Here is a 20,902-nt window from a genome sequence, read left to right on the forward strand (position 1 = left end):
CCTTCAGAACATAGACTGCACCCATTTTTAGAGTTTGTCTATTGCCATATTTGTGCAATCTACTACGCTGGTACAAGTTCCATGGTCATGATTGATTGATTTGTGGGGTTTAACGTCCCAAAACCACCATTTGATTATGAGAGACGCCGTAGTGGAGGGCTCCGGAAATTTTGACCACCTGGGGTTCTTTAACGTGCACCCAAATCTGAGTACACGGGCCTACAACATTTCCGCCTCCATCGGAAATGCAGCCGCCGCAGCCGGGAATCGAACCCGCGACTTGCGGGTCAGCAGCCGAGTACCTTAGCCACTAGACCACCGCGGCGGGGCAGTTCCATGGTCACATCTTCTCACAATCACGGAGGAGCCAGTTCTGTTTATGTGTCTGTGCCTCATTTTAGCAATACCATGTGGTAGCAATGCTTCTTGTTAACATTTGTTTTGTTCTGCAGACAAATGTATAACAATCACAAGTACATATGCCACATAATATTCAGCCAGTCTTAATTAAGTACCTTGTAAATACTCAGCCTATTTCGAGAAACACTCACTTAAGTGTGCGATGAGCTAGAACAATTAGGCGTACAGAATGAAGGCCTTTATTCTCTGCAGCCTTCTCACGAATTCACTTTCGTGAAATAACACTTACGCAGCCACTCTGAAGAACGCAAGCTGTCCCCATACACCTTTCAAAGAGGCAGTACCTCTGCGTGTTTACTGGCAAAATAAAAAGCTTTTGTGCACAATAAAATTCTTCCTAAATGCAACACGAATGAGACAACACTTTCACACAATTTTCGAGTAAAAGCAATGGATGACACCCATTGTGTATACGATGAAACCCATTCAAGTTTTTCGAACTTCTTCATGCACTCCGCCAAGCCTTCATTTTTATTTTCTGATTTACACCAGAAACCAGTGAACCATTTTATTTTCTTCGCAACCTCCCACATGCCCTTAAACAATCGCTCTGTTTTATGAATCCGTTGCAGCCGTTTATGCAATATGTAGTCTTAATGCCTTGACAGAGCTGGAGTGTGGAATTGTAGTACCATTTATTGCAGGTTTTGCAGTTATTTGGTTTTTGTAAATCAGGAGGTTTCCAGCAATCTGCATAAAATTAGTTCACAAATCATTAGAACTATACATTTGAACAACAACGCATCTTCGTTTACGATGCCCAGAAGAAAGTTCTTAAAATAACTATAATTTTCTATCACTCCTTGTTATAGTATCTTTCACATATCATTCACATATCATTTTTCAGTATCATTTAGTCGCGCGCTTATAGTTTTTTCTAGATTTTAAAACTTATCGCTTTCAAAGTTAGTCTTCATCGAGCTTCACTGGAACGCTCTGCATCATGGTCTGGAATGCTTTTCCTTGTTGTACAGCCGTCACACGCCGCGCGCTGTTGCCGAGATAATACTTCGATATGCTGGGATAGTATGTCGGCGTGCACTGGTAACACCTCGGCAGGAGCGCCCAAAGCTACGTGGCGCTGGCGTCAATCAAATCGTTTTAGAAGAGCATTTGAGTTAGGCATGCTAATAACTGAACATCATCCTACAGGCATTTGGAATTTTCCATGGAACTTCGCTCGTTGCCCACATAACCTCGTTTTATTATTCCAATACTTCACGACGTGACGCTGCAATGCGTGTTGATTGCGAGGCGGCATGGCCTTTATTTACAAACTCATTCAGATATCGCGTCGCCGTGGCTGACTCGCCTAAATGTGATAACTACAATAGCGTAGAATCTCTTGACCACGTCCTGTGCCACTGCCCTGGCTTCGAACAACATCGCCGGACTCTCTAGTGTGCTTTGAGGAGACTGGATGGTCGTCCCTTCGCTCGGGAAAATAGCTTAGGTGCATGTTCTTCGAGTACATATACATCAGCCCAGAAAGCCACACGAGTCCTACTACAATTACTGAAGGCAACATTACTGGGCGACCAAAACACAGCACTGCAGTATGTTGTGTGCAATGTGCACATCCTTCTCTCTTTCTCTATCTCTGTCTCATTTACTCTCTTATTTCCCTCTCCTCACTTGTAGGGTAGCAAAGTGGATGTAGTCTAGTGAACCTCCCTAACTTTCTTATAATCATCATCATCATCTCTCTCTCTCTCTCTTTCTCATACAGGCATTTCCGAAAAAAATGTTTACTGTATTCACGCGAAATTTGGGTGATCACTCACAGACTTTGGCAATATTAACTGAACGTTTTCGGCATCTGAAGATCCACTTCGACTGGCATGAAATCAAGGCCCATAATTTTGTATCATGAAGTAGCACTTACGGTTTGGGTAGCCGCAGCTATAAGCCTCTGTAAAGAATAAAAATTTTCAGACACTTCTATTTGAATTGTAATATTCAAGCCCGAAAAAAAAACCCACGAGAAATAAATGAAAGGTAATCGACTACACCAAAAAAGCGAAATGTTTGAAGGCTTCATCCTACGCTAATGGAGGCTCTAGAAAACCTCCAGGCAGTCACTTGATGTAATTTCAGTGCCCTTGTAGCCTCTCTAACTGGATCAACAAAACGACGTAATACGCCCTTCCACTTACGTTTCAATATACAGACTGGCAATGACGCCTTCAATGTCGGTACTATATGGTGGTTCAATATTGGCGCTTCTTTGGCATAATCCTACCATTTAAGATGTACATTATGAATACGATCGTCATGGAACATATTTTATGGTTCTGCGGGCTCTCTGCTGAAGTTGTCCAAGTATGCGTCAAAATTGTACCACATGCCAATCGTTCTCAGCAGTAAAACTTCTGCGTCCATCTCATTATTTCGTTCCTGTTCTTGTTTGCGTGAACATGCAACATTCTAGTGAATATAAGCAAGGGGTACACAATGCCTGTATTCGTTCCCGTTTTCTCTATCTTCAGTGCTGTCTTTTTCTTTCTGCGCCGCTGCGTTCTAGGTCGTTACTTCGAAGCCCCACGACACCGCTATTCTCTGTGTGAACATTTCGCAAAATTTACCCCTCGGTTACGTCGGACATTTTCCCTGACTTTCATGTCCTTTGTTTTTCTCGCGGGGAAATATTTTTTCGGCAAGCAACATTTTGCAACCTTTTTCTGATGCGACACCGAATATTTGTATTCCGCAGAGTAAATATTCCCCCTTACCGCACTTTCCCGCCGTTGCTTGGGAGGGAACCATCATCAGTAGTACAATCAGCACCTCGGCAAGGTTTAGAGCCACCATGTTTATGCCGAAGACGTATATTTTTCTTGCTCGCCTGAAGGCTTAGTCTGAGCCCCTCGCAACAGAATATCCAGGCGAGTCTTGCAAGAAACAATTGAACTGTTTATCGTAAATATCAAGAAGGTTTTTGCACAATGGCGATTTCTAGCACAATAGCTGCACTTTCTCTCCAACAAGTTTGTCGCTGTTATATCCGTTCTGGTCAGAATATCACAATGCATTTGGCGCATTTTAAAGGCTATGAAATACGGACTCTATATCCCATGCATTCGTCAGCATTCATTTTTTTTTTCAAGTAAGCTACAAATCAACACTTCTTTTACTTCAGAAAACAAACAAATGTTTTTATTTAACCCTTTCAGCCCTGATTTTTTTTTAACCTGGAAATATTTTTGTTTTTGTTGACTAGGAGGTAGTTACTGTACTCTTAAGAACACGAAAATATTTTATTGAGCATTCCATCAGTACACCAAAAAAACAAAAACAAAGCTCCATGTCCTATATACAATATACCAAGGCTTAGGGGGCTATATCGGGAAATATGGTGAATTTAAATACATTAACTTATTTTTACCCAGTTAGTGCACGTTTTCGTTGTTAAACTAACATACAGCAATCATGTATTCGTTACAGCGTCTAGACTGTGAAAAAAAAAACAAGTTTTGCCTTCGAGATAGAGAGCTTTTCAATGCACTTGAATATCCACCGCCTAAATATTGAACACTTTGGAAGATCACATACCATAAAAGATTGCCCCGCCGTGGTGGTCTAGTGGCTAAGGTATTCGGCTGCTGACCCGCAGGTCGCGGGTTCAAATCCCGGCTGCGGCGGCTCCATTTCTGATGGAGGCGGAAATGTTGTAGGCCCGTGTGCTCAGATTTGGGTGCACGTTAAAAAACCCTAGGTGGTCGAAATTTCCGGAGCCCTCCACTACGGCGTCTCTCATAATCATATGGTGGTTTTGGGACGTTAAACCCCACAAATCAATCAATCAACCATAAGAGATTGACGAATCCTGCTTTGCAGTGCCAGAATGAAATCCGCCCATGTTTTGAAATCAAGTTCCTCTAAGATGTTGCGCACACCCATGCTAGGGGATTCGCGAAGAACAAGGTAGTTTATTTATGAAAGACTTCTTCAAGAACAGGTTACGATTGATCTATTTACGCGAAATAAAAAGACTGATGAAACAGGACAAAATTTATAGTGCAGTGGTGAATAAACTGTAGTATAACGCAATGAAGCAGTGCATTTGAATTAGAAATGATCTTGGAAAACTAATAAAATCAATCGAAGAATGGTTTCAAAACCCAAACCTTCCTGAACTTTTGAAGAACTCCTGCAATGCGTCAGCAATTTGATTGAGGGCAAGCTGATTGGTGTAAACTTCGTCGTCTTCATCTAGCTCCACCACGCACCGTCATTCTATTTGATAAAACGAATTAAAGTTATACTTTCTTGAAGATTGAAGTAACTAGAAGAAGAATGGGGTGGAGCACATTCGGCAAGCACTCTCAAATTATGACAGGTAAATGGCCACTATCCCTCAAGAGGCAGGTATATAACAGCTGTATCTTGCCGGTACTTAGCTACGAAGCAGAAACCTGGAGACTTACAAAGAGGGTTCAGCTTAAATTGAGGACGACGCAGTGAGCAATGGAAAGAAAAACGGTAGGTGTAAACTTAAGAGACAAGAAGAGAGCAGAGTGGATTAGGGAACAAACGGGGGTTAAGGATATCATAGCTGAAATCAAGAAGAAGAAATGGACATGGGCTTGGCATGTAGCGCGTAGACAGGATAACCGCTGGTCGTTAAGGGTAACTAACTGGATTCCCAGAGAAGGCAAGCGGGTTAGGGGGAGACAGAAGGTTAGGTGACCAGATGAGATTAAGAAGTTTGCGGGTACAAATTGGCAGCAGCAAGCACAGGACCGGGTTAACTGGCGGAACATGGGAGAGGCCTTTGTCCTGCAGTGGACGTAGTCAGGCTGATGATGATGATGATGATGATGATTATGATGATGATGATGATGATGATGATGATGATACTATCTCGCTATTAGACTCTCCTTGCATACCTTCCAAACGATGTGGGCAGGTTCGCCAACGGACGCCAGGTGCGACCAGCGTCCGTTGGCGTGGCCTAACGGCAACCGGTGCGGAACGCGACATGCTGCATTTCGCCCCGATACGTTACCCAGACACTGCGTCTCCCTTTTTTCATGACAGAAGGACGCCGGGCGCGCTGAAACTCACATGCGTCAAAGCAACGCAGCGCGGCGCGTCCATGCGCGTCTTTGGCAGGACCAGCGCCTGGCATGGCAACGCTGGCGGGACGCGACGAAATGAACGCCGTTGACCACGCACACCGCATCACGTCGAAATGTATTGGTGCCTTGACTGTGGCATGTAGTCTTGTTCTCACATGACACGGTTCTCATGATTATCTTTTTTGCACCAGTTACATACCTTTGTCATTCATTGGCGTCACGTAATACCAAAATTGGCATATGTGAAGCTAGCGAAACAGCCGCGAGCGCATCATAAGCGTGGCATGTAGTCATGTTCTTACATGACACCGATGTCATGATTATCATGTTTGGATGTGTCATTTGCCTATGACGTCTATTCGCGTCACGTAATACAGAGCTTTGTACATGTGAAGCTAGCAAAACGGCCGCGAGTGCATCATGAGCATAGCATGTAGTGATGTTGTTACATGACACGCATCTCGTGTTTATCATGTTAGCATCAGTATCATACTTTCGTTATCCATTCACGTCCCGTAATACCTAATGTGGCATACGTGAAGATAGTGAAACGGGTGCAAGCGCATCATAAGCGTAGCATGTAGTCATGTTGTTACATGATACGCAAGTCATGATTTTCATGTGAGGGTCTGTCGCTTATGTTCGCCATGCAATCATGTCATACCATACCAGTTTTGCAGCATGCCACGTAAACGAAACCACCACAAGAGCAGCAAAACCATGAATTGTAAATTATGATATTCATGACATACATGTCGTGTTTTTCATGTTATGACTAGCCAGATATATTCTTCATAATGTCACGTTATACCATAGTAAGTTTGATATTGATACCATTATTGAAACGGACAGGAGAGCTAAAAGTCGTAAACAGACAGACAGACAGACAGACAGACAGACAGACAGACAGACAGACAGACAGACAGACAGACAGACAGACAGACAGACAGACAGACAGACAGACAGACAGACAGACGGACGGACGGACGGACGGATACGCTCAAAGTCGTCGAAGTTCGCTAAGAAATGCTTCGCATTTGAAAGTACGATAGATATTGATCTAGTAGTTAACCAGAAAAGTGTCATTTGTTACTTTGTTGCGGAGACTTTCATTGTTGTCGCATTCCGCCATTTAGTTTCCACTTTGCAGACTTTCAAAAAAGACGACAGCAAAAAGTTAGTACCTATTCTTGCGCAGGTGTATAAAAAATAGTGCAGACACCTTTTTCAGTTTTGGAGTTAAGCTTGTTATATTTGGCAGCAAAATTTTTTCCTGTCCTTTTTATAAGGTGGCAGGTCCGAAAAGGATAAATATCTTTCACTTTTTCATGTCAGGTCATTTTACAGTTGGCCATGTTTGCAGCGGCTTAGCGGACGACAATGATGTTTTGTAGAACGAGGGTTCAGAATTGTGGAACTTCGTGATGGCAGTTTTAATGTGTAATCGATGAAGCAGCAATAACGTGAACAGGTCGTCCGAGCTCACACCGTACAACGGAGGTCTTATTAGCACATTTCTAAAAAGCCTTGCGTCGAACTAACTGCGACAAAGCAGGCATCGCGGCCACCTTTAGTTTACCTACGATTGTTTTATAGCATAACACAACGAAGTTTATTGTCAAAGCAGAAGGCATTACTTTAGCTTTAGTATTAGCCTCAGTACCTCAATACAAACAAAGCTTCACTGCAGAGATGAGTATGAAAAACACTAATATGCGCACAACCAAAATGTGAGCAGGTTTCAACAAGACGTTCTTCAAGCACCCCACACTTACTATTTGTTTCCTAATGGCCACGCTTAAGGTAAAAAAGACGTTCTCTAAAAAAAACAAGTTTTACATACCCACACGAACATGAACAACATGTAACCAACAGTGGCCGATAATAATTCGTAAAGTCAGCAATAATTTTTATCCGCCTTGGTAACTTTACGATTCCTACAAATTCACGCTGTTGCGCTAGCAGAAAGTTGTCGAAAAGATTATGCCGTCTATGGGCCCAAAAGTTTGGCTACTTATAGCGATTGACCACATGAGCCATGTAGTTGTTGAAAAAGTTTTTTGTGTATTGGCATGACCTTCACACAATGCGACTCATTTTGGCTCGGAATGAATAATAGCGCAAAGTATACGACTGCCGCGGCTGGGAGTTCAATAAGCGTGGACACAGTCGTCCATTTGTTCGCTTTAGTGTGCTGCAGACTTCCGTTTACCCAGATTAGAAGTCGCGAATGTTAAAGTTGGCAGTCGCTTTTTGTCGAAGGAAAAAGGTGTCACGACACTTCGTTTGACCGTTCTCAGCAAAAAAAGGTGTTGATAGCATTGTTGCACTTCTGGCGGAGAACTGGTTTCAGTGACAGACTTTAAGCAGTCCACTTTTCTGCTTTCATTGTTTTTTGTTTCCATTGTTGTATAGTAACATCTCCTTTCTTTGATCGTTTATGCTCCTTTTTGCCAGTATAGGGTAGCTGGCCCATCAATTAACTACCTAAGGTCTCTGTATTTCCGTCTTTTCTCTCCCCCACTTCCTTCTAGTGAGGAGATGCACAGTTTATACAGTCTAGAAAGGGGCACTGTGTCTTCTTTAGACCCTCCACATGAGCATGTAGCCCTGTTAAGTTTTTCTTTTCTGATACATGAAGTTCCTTCTGCGGGCAGTGCCTAATCAAAACATATGAATCACTTATTCTACAGATCGGCTATCTTTCTTCAGGATATTTAAATATATGCCAGAAGCCTCGCTATTAGACAGGGATTTCAAACACGCGGCCCGCGAGCCTGTCACCTGTGGCCCGCCAACCGTACATGATTTTGATGTTCCCACATTTTATTGCGATAGCAACTATATGGACACTCACGGCTGAATTTTAGCGCCAGCGTTACTCACTGTATGTATATACGTATAATATGTTTGAAAATGCGAGAAATAAATAAACCAGAAAAAGACTCTGGCACGCGGATTGGAACCTGAATTCTCTAAATCGTGAGCTCGAGGCGTTAACCATTTAGCCCCCGAGGAGCACGTCCTTCACCGTTAAAACGGCAGCTATTTATATTTACCACTTACCGCTGCTGACCAGCATCTCGGGGTGAACTGTGTTTTTCGCATTAGCAGCATGATGGCGCTACGAGGGCGCGTCGCCATATCGCGCGGCGGCGCACGCCCCAATCACGTGCTTTGCCCCGCTTAAAGGAGTGGAGCGACGCTCTCTCGCGCGCCCTTATCTAGCGGTTCGGAAGAGGGGAAAATTGAACGTCTTGGCTGGCATCGGGCTTTACCCTAAACGATTCTGTTGTAGTTTCCGGGCGCACAATGGTCACTGCAATCATTGCATTCTCCATTTGCCAAAAACGCGCTGTTTTCAGATACAGCGAAATATACAACAACTGAGACACGTATTCGCGTGTATCTTTACTTGTGAGTACGTTTCGTGCGTCATTTGTGCACGAGAAACACGGGGCACGTTTCGATCTGCTTTCAGTTCTGCGCATGACCTTCCAATTTGTTGCTATCACGTTCATTTGTTAGCCTTTGTGCCTAAGCAAGTAACGCGATACTGACTTTTTTTTTAATTATCTCTAAGTGTGATTGCGGGCTACACAGGCATTGCTGGTATGCAGAATTTCGTTCGCGAGGCACCTGAGGCCATAGTCGCCATGTGTTGAAGCACACTCCTGAGACTGAATCTACTGTCATATAGGCGACCGTTATCGACGTGTTGTTAGAATCCTGGCGCCAAATATTCATAAATGACCGGTTTATGGGATATGAGAATCTTTCATACGCAAACTTTCGCTAGCAACTTGTACTAACTGCTTCCCTCTCCCCCGCTATTACCTCCTTCTTTGTCCCGGTCCTTGCGGGACTGAAACGTCTCAGTGCAGCCTGAGAAGAGTTCGAGACCCCTGCCATGAAATAAAGCGTTCTGCGCTCCACTTGGAACCAAGCTTCCTTGGACATCAACCGCACAGTTAGGCGAGTGAACACCAGCGCGATGCCTTCGACTATTTACTCATCTAAATTTAGCAGCCGTCTACTCAGCGCGGTTTGCCGCACAATTGCTTTAGTTTAGAAGGGATATCTCGGCTAGTCGGAGATTGCTCATTTTTGTCCAATTTACAGCATTAGGAGACGAGGACGAATTTCAAAGAAAGTGACAACATCGACCTCATCTCTTAAACGCTTTAATATGCTGAAAACTTAGTTGACCTGGTTATTGCGTGTACCGCATGTGCCAACCCAGATTTTTTTTCTGTTTTCACTTTGCTATGACCACTATCAGTGTACATGCATTGCTTGCACTTCGGCTTTTTGTTTTCAGGGCACGAATTTCTCCAATAAAGAGTTTCATCGTTAATATTTCCAGCTCCACGTTTTTCCGCGTCATGACCACGTGACAATATGATTCGCGTGTGCGAAACCTGCATATAAAGCGGCGGTGACAGGCATACATATACACTGATCTTTCAAACAGGTGAGTAGCTTGGCGCACTCTGCTTCACGGCTTAATTTTCGCAAAGCAAAACTCTCGAAACTTGTAATCGAGAAACTTTGAAAGAAATTCGCCCCCATTTTTTGTATTGCGTGCATCAATACAGCAGATACAATCGCGGCTGTTTGTGAACCAGTGCGGAGCATATAATGTTAAACAGACACCTTAATATTTCACAAAGAGCACCTCAAGCGTGCTTTTGCAAGAACCCTCTTAGCTTCTATAGTCTATGCTCTATTGTAGTGGAAGTTTCACTTACGACAGTGCTTGTCGAATCCGCTGCGGGAAACGGCTCTGAACAAAGTAGTGATAACAACAACTAAGAAAGTTTCATTCTGATGGGTTTTCTACAATGTATTTTCGGCTTCGTAACTCCAGCTGCACTAACTGACCACGTAACAGTTACAGTCTTAAGCGGTTTCAGTACTCGCACCTGGCCATAATTCTTCTACAAATGGGAGATTCTAAAATACTCCTCCGATTGTGTTGTCTTCTTAGTGTATACATATATAGAGAGAAAAAGGTGGAGAGAAAGAAAAAAAAGTAGGAAGAAAGAAATCCGTGATGAAAGAAAGAGAAAGGAACAGCGATAAAAACACACCGAAAAAAATTACGCTATTTCCCACTAAAGGGAAGCACGTGGGGATGCGAAGCAGCGCTGATGTTGACTTGTGTTTCCAGTTGTTTTGAAATCTATGTTTTCATGTATGTTTCATTGGTGTGCTTGCAAAGCTATGTACATGTTGCGTACAGCTTATGTTACGCCCCTTCCATTTGTCTGTATTACTGTGTGTGTGCCGCAAAGTGAACACCCGGCGTTGTTACGAGTGTGCAACGGAGCGAGCGAGCGCGGCGTTATATAGGAGCACGCATCTGTGGCGGAAGAATAAATAGGAGAGAAGAAATGAAGTGGAGACGGCGCTCTGCCACTTCCTCCACCCCACCTCCTTGCTTGAGTGCGAGGAGAAGGGGTAGTTGGCGCATACACCGAAGAGGAGGCGGGAGCGGACGGTCGCCGAGGGATGGACACAACCTCGAGGAAAAGCTACTGCGCATCAAAAAGCAGAGAAAAACAGAGTGAAATAACAACTTATACCATCTCCCACTAAAGGGAACCATGAGCACCTTGCGAAGCAGCCCATAGGTCGACTTACCCCCGTATTCACAAACGCTCCTCGACTCGACCCTTCAATCGAAACGTTCCTTCAGTGGCGTTTACCCATTCATTGACCCCCCTTCACTATAAACGCTTCCTTCACTTAAGAAAAATCTCGAGTATTTCCTCGAAATTGTCAAGGAAGCAATCGAGTTACCTTGAATCCTCCCTCGAGTGAAGTTTCTGTGCCAACATCGCGTCCATCGCACAGCTCGTCTCAATTTGACTGCGTTTCTCGATCAATTAGGCTATCACCGCCGCGTTCTTTCGACAGTGACGGTACGCGTTTACTACGGAGCTGTCTTCAAAAGGCTCGGCAACTGCTACTGTGGCGCCGGGACAGGCGGGCGTGGTGTCAAGATGACCGCTCGCTAGTGCCGTGATGTGTTGTGTTCCGTGCATGAGCCAGTGGATTTATTGCCTTCGGCTGTGCTTATACTCGCCGTGCGAGTGCTACAATACTTATTGCGGACGCCAGTGCTTTGAAGTGTTTTGATGAAGCTCGCACACCGCATCAGTTCAAGCGTGGCACGAAAGCTTGACAAGCAAGCGGAATAGCAAACTTTTGATGCGCTGCGTTCCCCGTACTTTAAAGTGGTTTCCTATCCGGTGAATTTTTGCTACCCTAGCCAAAATTTACGGCGAAGCATACCTCCGTTAGACGACCGTCTGTATCAACGAGAAGGTAAGTTCTCCTGTGCTTTTTATTTTTTCCTGATTCGGCCAGATCATTATTAGAGACAGTTTAGGAAAAGCACAACACAATACAATTGGGCGCAACGAGTGTGCTGCTGTAGCTACTACGCATGAAACATAGCTTCCTTATGCAGTGTCTATGCAGCTCACAATACCAATAAACAAACAAGCCCACATTTAGGGGATCAAGCAGAGGGTCATATTTTGTGAAACCTGCATGAACGCAAAGGTGCATCGAATGTCGTATGAAAATGCAAACATATGAAATATAAATACCGCAGATACATAATGAGATTGTTTTTTTTTAATTTCACCCCCTCCTCCTCCCCTCCTCCAAAAAAGAATCGCTGGCTATGGCACTGATTCGTGCGCTTAGATAATGAAATTATATATTCATAAGCCTGGTCAGCTGCCCAAGTGCCTTAGCCAAACATGTGTCGAAATAGTCAAAGCTCAATACTACAACCATTTCTTGAACACGAGAAATGGTAATGAATTTGTGCACCACTAGAATTTTTAAAAAATCGGCTTTGGTATCCAAGCTATTACGTTTTTCCAATATTATTTCTTGCCTCTTTTGTGCAGGGGACCAGCTGCCGACAAAAGAACACAGAGGAAAGGTATCCTAAAATGTGCCGTATTATCAATGCATTGCAGGGTTTGCACGACTGTATACAAAAACACAAAAACTGCAGAGAATGCGTGCAGCTGCACTACATTAGGCGCGCTATGGTGTCTACTTCGTCGATCTTATTTATGATATCCTCCAAACTCGTACTTTACCTTTACAGTGCGTAGGTTGCATATGTTTGATTGATGAACACTTTGCAGTTTCATTCTTATATTTGCCACGTTGCTCTTCATCAGCCACACGTAATAAAGGTTCATTTGCCATTCCATACTTCTGTTTTGTTCATGTATCAATACATAATTATCGTCGTGTTTGTCTTTTCATGACACGACAGGACTGCAAAAACCACTTCTCCGAATCTACAGGAAAGCAGTTCTAGGAAAATCAAACTTAGTTTATATAAAGCAGCACCACTCCTCTTCCACGGTACTGAGATGGCGTGGTTCTAGCGGGTAGACGTGCTAATGATGCAGCAATAGCGGATATTTTATTTACAGGGCTCTGACCAGGTGTATCCGTGATGACTGCAGTACTCTTGAGCCTTTTTAACCGCTTTGTTGCAGTGGTCTTCAATAATTCAGCAGAGTAAAATACGCTGCTTCTTGACGACACTATCTCGAAGGTTGAGAGAACCCAAAAGATTGTTTTTAAAAGAGAACAGCGCCAAAAGCCTGATGCGGCTTCAATTTTATGATTTCCAAAAAAATAAAACATCCCCTATAAATTATGTTGTTCCAGGGCTCAGTGCAGCACGGACACCATGATCCTTTTCAACGGGTATTTCCAGTAATTATAAAATGCAAACGAAATCCAAAACATTAGAACGAATGTGCTTCTGAGTACGCAGATGGAGACAGGAAAAAATTTAAGACGTTGCCACTGTGTGAACTTGGAGACGGAAGCTATATAGATTTAAAGGTTACGTCTATGCGAATTTGTCAAATTAGACGCATCCACAAATGCAGGGCAAATAGAAGAACAATGCAAAAACAATAACTGATTCCTTGGAAGTTTAAAATGTTAAAGTTGACACACACACAGACCCACACACACCAGTCCCTGTTAACCGACTATATATGGCGATAAATGAAGAAAACAACAACCCTAAAATGCATTTTTTGCCAAGAGTCAAAGAAATGAACACGATCGCTTTTCTTAACTTGCGTAGCAGTCTGATCCGAATGCTCAGCCACGAGTATAACATGCCTAGTTTTTTAACGCTTCTCTGGTATAATCTTGAATAGCAGTTGCGAGCATTGTCTTCGAATTTCCTATTATACGTAGAAGAACACTACGAAAGGTCCACGTTGAAGTTCGCAGTAAATTAGAAAAATAAATATTGCACGGGGCCCTGAAATTAGGAACTGTGCACGTACTCCCGTAGCGAGAACGAATTTACGTACGAGTAATCCTTATACTTAATGTGGTGGTGAATTCGAAAAGCATGCCAATATAATGTAATATATTGTAAAAAATACTCATTCCACCTCGTTATACATTAGGTGGCTACATTAGTGATCAGAAGGCTCTCAGTAAAGCGAAAGTAAACAAAGCAACAAACCATCTGTTGCGCTTCCTGTCATCACTCGCGTAGTTCGTTAGTCACCCCAGCGAAAGTAGGCTCTCAAACTACACACATGCAGACACTACCGTAAATATAAATTGCAATTAATAGACGCATACGACACAAAATGAACTAAGCAGGTAGACACGTTCAGCAGCAGACGAAATGCCATCAGCTGTTCGTTCAGCTGCCTAGGTGCGACTGCTGCTACACTTAAAGCGGGGGTTTAGCTAACTCTACTAGCACGAGGCTTAGGGAAACCACGCTACCACTCTAAATGCATGTAGTTTGCTGTAATACCAGTTTATAAAAAAATATTAAGAAGAAGCGTTCTTTTAATGTACAGAGACAGGCAATTCTTAACCACAATTACGAATACTCTCGTTATCAGGTGATTTTCTCGGCGCATGCAGTTCACTCAAGTGAAGAGCATCTCCAAGGCCTCCCTTGGCTAAGGAAGTGTGGAGGAGCGTTCATGAAACGCAGCGGCCCCTTGAGTGGAGGAGCACGCTCCACCTTGACCTCGTCAAGTCGAGGGGAGCCCTGAAGTGAAGGAGCGTTTGTGAATACGGGCCTTAGAGTTCCGTTCATGACAGGCACCTTGCTTGATGTTAACGCGTCCGTGCAAGTGGAGCCCATCATGAATTCTTCGTAGTTTCTCTCGCAGTTACTCTTCCCGAACTTTTGCTGAAGCACGCCACGCGGACTCATCGCCACAGCAAGTGGGAGCAAGTGAGTTAGGCGCACGTGTGCAGACTCTCCTTCCCCGACGCCATCACGTGATTTCTGAGAGAGTGTAAAGGGGAGAGGCCACACCTTTTCACACTACCACTTACGCAGGCCCGAACGCGCTAGCGCAGTGTGGCGGGGCTTGGGCAGCGCCTCCTCTATTCAGAAAGCGTTGGCCTGGGCTAGCTTGGAGGGGACTCACACACCAGATTGAGCAAGGCTATAAGCAGCTTCGTATATATGTGGGAGGTTAGGCGGGCAGATGAGATGAAAAAGTTTGCGGGTATAAATTGGCAGCAGAAAGCACCGGACCGAGTTAACTGGCGGAACATGGGAGAGGCCTTTGTCCTGCAGTGGACGTAGTCAGGATGATATTGATGATGATGATGAGCTGCTTCGCACCTAAAAGAGCGATTTCCGGCCGAGTACACGGTGTTCACAGTGGCCGTTTCCCTTGTACAGGTGGATCATGCAACTGCTGAGCAACGCCGAGCTCAGATCGCGTTCAAAAACGCTTGATCTGCGCATGCTCCTCTAGTTAACCTGAATGCGAACAAACAACGCATCGTCGAGCTAGAGGCATCGTCAGATCTAGATTTGTCATCTGAAGAAATCGCACGTCCGTTCGCCACTTCACTCTGAGCTTTTGACGGCATTGAAAAGTGCGTCGCCCTGTGGTCCATGGTTACCTACAAGTAACGGTGACGACAGTCATGCGGCATTTGCGGCCGAGTATTCGATCTTAGCGGTGGCTGTTTACCTTGCGTGGGTGAGTGTGCGCCACCTATTTCACCGCATTTATTAGCATCGTCACTGGCTGCGAATGCCAACTGCGTGTTATTGCTTGTTTGCTATGGGCGTCGATGTTTGTACAGTACACTCACGGATTGAAATAGGACATTCGGAACGCGTGGACACTGGTGCAGGTGGCGCAGCTCGTGGATGCTCGGGTAACCAAGGTGTTGCATTGTGGTATACAGAGAGGGAGAGATCATCTACGGAGCAGAATTGCCGCTTCCGGTCACCAACGAGCCGTCCTGTAGTTTACCATGTGTACAATGCCAGCGTAGCGCTGCTATAGCTGACGTGCTTTTGCGTGCCAACTGAAACGGCTGACCGCTGCGCACTACTGATCACGTGGTGCGAGCAGACGACGCTCTCGTTCTGCGTCTTTCGGGGACGCGACACACGAGACTCATTTCACTAACCAGCATACCCTGCAAACTTCTTATAATATATGGGGTTTAATGTCCCTAAACCACCATATGATTGAGTGATGCCGTAGTGCAGCGTTCCAGAAATTTTGACCACCTGGGGTTCTTTACCATGCACGCAAATCTGAGCACACGGACCTACAGCATTTCCGCCTCCCTTAGAAATGCAGCCGCCGCAGCCGGAATTCAATCCCGTGACCTGCGGGTCAGCAGCCATGTACCTTAGCCACTAGACCACAGTGGCGGGTCCCTGCAAAATACTAGAACACATCATATCATCTGCAGTAATGAAGTACTTAACCGAGCATACCTGCTTCATTCTTAACCAACATATTTTCCAGTTCATGAGTTCATGCGAAACACAATTAGTCGAATCGGTTACTGAACTACATAAGGCCGTTCATTCGTCTACAATAACTGATGCCATATTTATCGACTATGCCAAAGAATTTGACAAAGTTCTCCACAGTCGTCAAATAATGAACTTAATCTACATTGCTTCAAGTTGAATTCGGGGTACCCCGAGGCTATTGGACCGATGGTGTTTCTCGTCCACATTAACGTCATTGCTAAAAATGTGGTGTCTACTATTTACTTACTTGCCGACGATTTTGTAATTTTCAGACAGACTACTAACCGAAACAACTGCACTGCTTTCAAAAGAACCTCTATAGCATCCCGACTTGGTAAAAATAACGCTTCTAAAACAGAAGTTATAACATTTACAAATACTACCAACACCCTCCCTTCTGCTCCATTCCTATATCTGATTACCTCAATTCTAATAAAACAAGTTTTATTGATAATGTACCTACGTTCACTTTTCCACCGATATGCCTTGAAATGTCCACATGGACGCAATAACATTTAAGTTATTTAAAACACTTGAAATCATTCAACGCCACTTAGTTGGACAACAAAACCTAAAGCATACGCCTTACTTTTTCGGTCTAAAATAGCATTTGCCTCTTTCATATGGAACCAATATTAGATATAATTAATTAACAAACTTGAATCTCTACGAAATCAGGCTACCTGATTCATAATCTGGAACTACTTTTGTCATTCGAGCACCACTGAACCTCCCATTACTAGCGAAAAGATTGCTAGCTCTGCTACACACCACTTTCACAAATCTTATCATAACCATTCGTCCGTTGCTACCACTTGCATACTGCCTGCCATCGCTGTTTTTCGCGCCTAGATCCCCCCCCCTTCAAAGTTTGATATCAATGTGCACGTAGTAACATCTTGTATAACTCGCTTCTCTTGTGTGCCTTCCATCTTGGGAACGATCTACCACACGATGTTCTGTCTGTGAAAAACCACGACGCAATTGCAAAAATGTTGAGAAGTTCCCTTAATGTGTGGAAGAAAAATTGTACATGTATATCTACAACTTCCGAGTTCTTTTGTGTGCGATAGCGTACAATATTGTTTGCTACGCTTTCGCTGGCGTTGACAACAGTATATCCATAGTCCCTCAATCTGCTCCAGTGTAACCTCGTCGCCACCCCGGTTACTGTGAACCCCTTGTAAAAAGAGGCTGTGCCTGCTGCCGCTTGAACGCGCAGGCCACGTGCTCGCATGTTCTCTTTCATAAAAATTGACAATGTACTCGAATGGTACCGATTATGAACGCCGTAGGATCCAGCGGACGCCGTCGAACTCTTCCACGTCACGTTGTTTCGGACGGGAATCTCAAGGTGACGTCTGCACTCACATTTTTTTTACGCGTTTGTCCACTTGCCAAGCGTCCTCTAGGGGTCAGAGTGGCGTTTTCTGAATTGTACTTTATTGTGCTCAAACAATACTCAAACGCAGTTTATCTTTTCTGTGTTTGACCCCGTAATGCCCACTTTATCACATTTGATACAATGAATGTGATACCTCAATGATGCTACTAAAAGCTACTATAGCTGCCACGATATGCAGCTACTGTATATTTGACATGTTATGAACAAGGTACAGTGACTTACGTATTATACCACAATAAATAATTATTTTCAATTAGCCCTAAGTAAGGTGTTCCTCAAACAACATTTCATTTATATAATAAAGTGGCAGGTACTAGAAGAAAAGAAAAAAATCGCAGCATATGCACGGAGCGAATGATGATGAGTGAGGCGAAGCATCCGTCAGTTCATCCGAGCTTCCGTCCGTCCATTCACTCTTGCTTCCGTCCGTTCGTACGTCCATCTATCCGTGTGTCCGTCCGTCTATCAGTAGACCCATCTCTTCGTCCCTGCGTCCGTCCGTCTGTCCATCCGTTTGTCTGCTTGTCTGTCTGTCCATCTGTGCGTCCATTCGTCCGCCCATTTAGTGAACACTCCAAGTACCACCATCTCGCAGCTTGTTGTTTTGCTCTGCCAAAAGAGAGGATTGGCCGATTATAACGTAACTTTGTCCGACACTTTCTGCCTTGCTTCATTCCTAAAAAAAAACTTTAGTTTAATTGTTTTTTGAGGTGCCAGTTGCGAATTTAAAAAAAAATGAAGAAGAAGACGACGATTGTCTTTTGTTTACACGCGTCAAGACTGTCTCTGACCAAACTTGTTTAAATGATGCCTTAAACATTATTCACAATTGGTGTGCGAAATGGGATATGGAAATCAAACCTAAGAAGTCTGCCTGCATGACAGTCTCAAACAAGAAAACGCCTTTAATGTTTGACTATACAGTGAATACAAACCAAATCAAAAGATCCACCCAAAATAAATATCTTGGTATGACAATTACAGATACACTAAATTGGAATGCACATATTGACAATATCTGCGGATCAGCGCAGCGGAAACTTGGACTACTGAGACGTAAATTAAGAGGTGCTCCTCGAGAGGTTAAACTTCAGGCGTACAAAACTATTGTTCGGCCTACCTTAGAATCCGCTAGTGTGATCTGGGACCCGCATCACCAATATCAAATAGATAAACTGGAGCGTGTTCAGAGGCTAGCAGCGCGATTTATTTTTTCCGTTTATGAGAGGAGGCAGTCAATAACAACCCTGCTCACTGAGGTTAAACTTCCTCAACTTGCCATTCGCCGAAAAATCACTCGATTAAAGTTTTTATATCAGCTTTACAACAATAAGCTCAATTTAAACCCTTCTCTCTATTTGCGTCCCCCAGGAAGAGTCTCATCAAGAACCAATCACCCACACGTAATTATGCCCTACACACCGGGCATTGACACATTTAAAAACACTTTTCTTGTCAGAACGATTGTCGACTGGAACTGTCTTGCCGCCGATTTCTTTGAGAATGTAGACACAGTTGAATCTTTTGTTGGTAAATTAGAATTGTCATTGTATGATGTAGTTCCCACTCTGTAACAGCCCGACAGGGCTTACAGTATTGTGAATAATAAAAAATTGTGAGACCACAATTTAGCAAGAAAATCGTTAAGTCGCAGTGACGTATTCCTGAACGGCGAATAAAACATCCTTGGGGCTGAAACCCAGTGTAGAGGCTCCAAATGAAAGAAGAGCAGCTTTTCATTGCGATCGTCTGTCTCCTCCTCTATCCCCTGTCGGGCATGTGGGCATGTGCCACCGGTGGTTACGCACGACGACAACGGGGGACGCACGAGCTACGCCATAAGAAGTTTCGTCCCTAAAACAGTATTTTCTCGCAATTTTTCTGAAGGCACAACTGTTCGTGGGCATTAGAGGGTGAAAAACGAAGCACGCTGTCTGGGGTGGGAGCAAGGAACTGGACATGATAGGTCGTCGAACTCGCCCATCAGTCGACCCACTCCCGCTCACATCAAGTAGCGAGTGTGGGTGTGTTCGGGTGAGTTAAGTTTTGGTGAGTCTCAGTCCGAGTGAGTCCGCTACAGGAAAATTTTGACGAGTGTGAGAGTGAGTGAGATCAAAGCGCATATGTTTTCTGAGTGAGCGAGCTTCGCAACTTGGGCCGAGCCATACTGAACATACCACGCTTCGGAAAACTTCTTTTAGCCAAATGCGTTCAAATACGACCACGAATTTGAAGTCCGTTGTGCCACCGTAGGAGATTTCACGGGGAAGTTACAAAATAGAGGTCTTGACACTCAGTTTCCCATCTGTAAATAGACATATAGGGGTCGACTTGACTTCATGGGAGTTTTCGAAGCCTAGGCAGTCTAAAATTATTTATTCTTTCACTTTACTGTCCCTTTAAAAGAGGCTAATGGATTCAAGCAGAAGAACCATACAGGGAACTTAAAGTGTAACTATCCATCCGCTTAGACTTATAAGTTTCGCTCTAAAAGCTGTAACTTCATTGATTTGGCTGTCATGCATGCAATACTGGGACAATAACAATGTCCAATTCCCATTTTTAAACTACCGACCAGGACCACCACGCGTGAAAGCGTGGATATCAAAGCTCAATTGTCGAACATTGGCGACATTGGCTCAACGAAGTTTTCCCGAAAGGTGGCGCGTTATGTCCACACTCCGTCAGGAGGAAGTGCACTTCAGTTTTACCGCTGGGTAACGAGGTGGGTTTCACACGTCGCCAAAGTGTATGACGTCATGGCGACCAGTACGGTGGAGCTAACGGTGGCGCCACCGCCCGCATTTTCTATTTGCTTCTCGCTTTCTCGCTTCTCGCAAGTTCCATAACAGAAACTGTGGGGTTAATGTGAATAGGTAGTTTACTAATACGAAAAAAGCTCGTAGTCTCTTGCGAATATCAGAAATGAATATTACCTGCCGTAAGATGGTATACAGCGAAAAGCGGTCAGACTTGTATCTTTAGCAAAACTATTCAAAATCCTATTCCACCTGCCCCCTCCCACCCCTTCCTCTAATTTACCAAAATCAATATTGAACTGCTCGGGCTTAGAAGATAGACATAAAGGCAAGCATCCCTTAAACGACCTTACACTAATTATTTATTCCCAGGCCCCTCTCTTTATTCATCGCAGCTATTAGT

At 44.1% G+C, this 20,902-nt stretch overlaps 1 long non-coding RNA gene across 1 annotated transcript; it reads right to left on the bottom strand.

The window, feature by feature from the left end:
- Positions 1-845: 845 nt before the first annotated feature.
- Positions 846-3,297, bottom strand: LOC142768521 (uncharacterized). The gene is made up of 3 exons (XR_012885325.1): positions 3,153-3,297; positions 2,306-2,332; positions 846-1,110 (listed from the first exon to the last, which is right to left on the bottom strand). It is a non-coding gene; the product is annotated as an uncharacterized LOC142768521 (long non-coding RNA).
- Positions 3,298-20,902: the final 17,605 nt, after the last annotated feature.

The sequence above is a fragment of the Rhipicephalus microplus genome, chromosome 8 (genome assembly GCF_043290135.1).
Source record: "Rhipicephalus microplus isolate Deutch F79 chromosome 8, USDA_Rmic, whole genome shotgun sequence".
Lineage (NCBI taxonomy): Eukaryota > Metazoa > Arthropoda > Arachnida > Ixodida > Ixodidae > Rhipicephalus > Rhipicephalus microplus.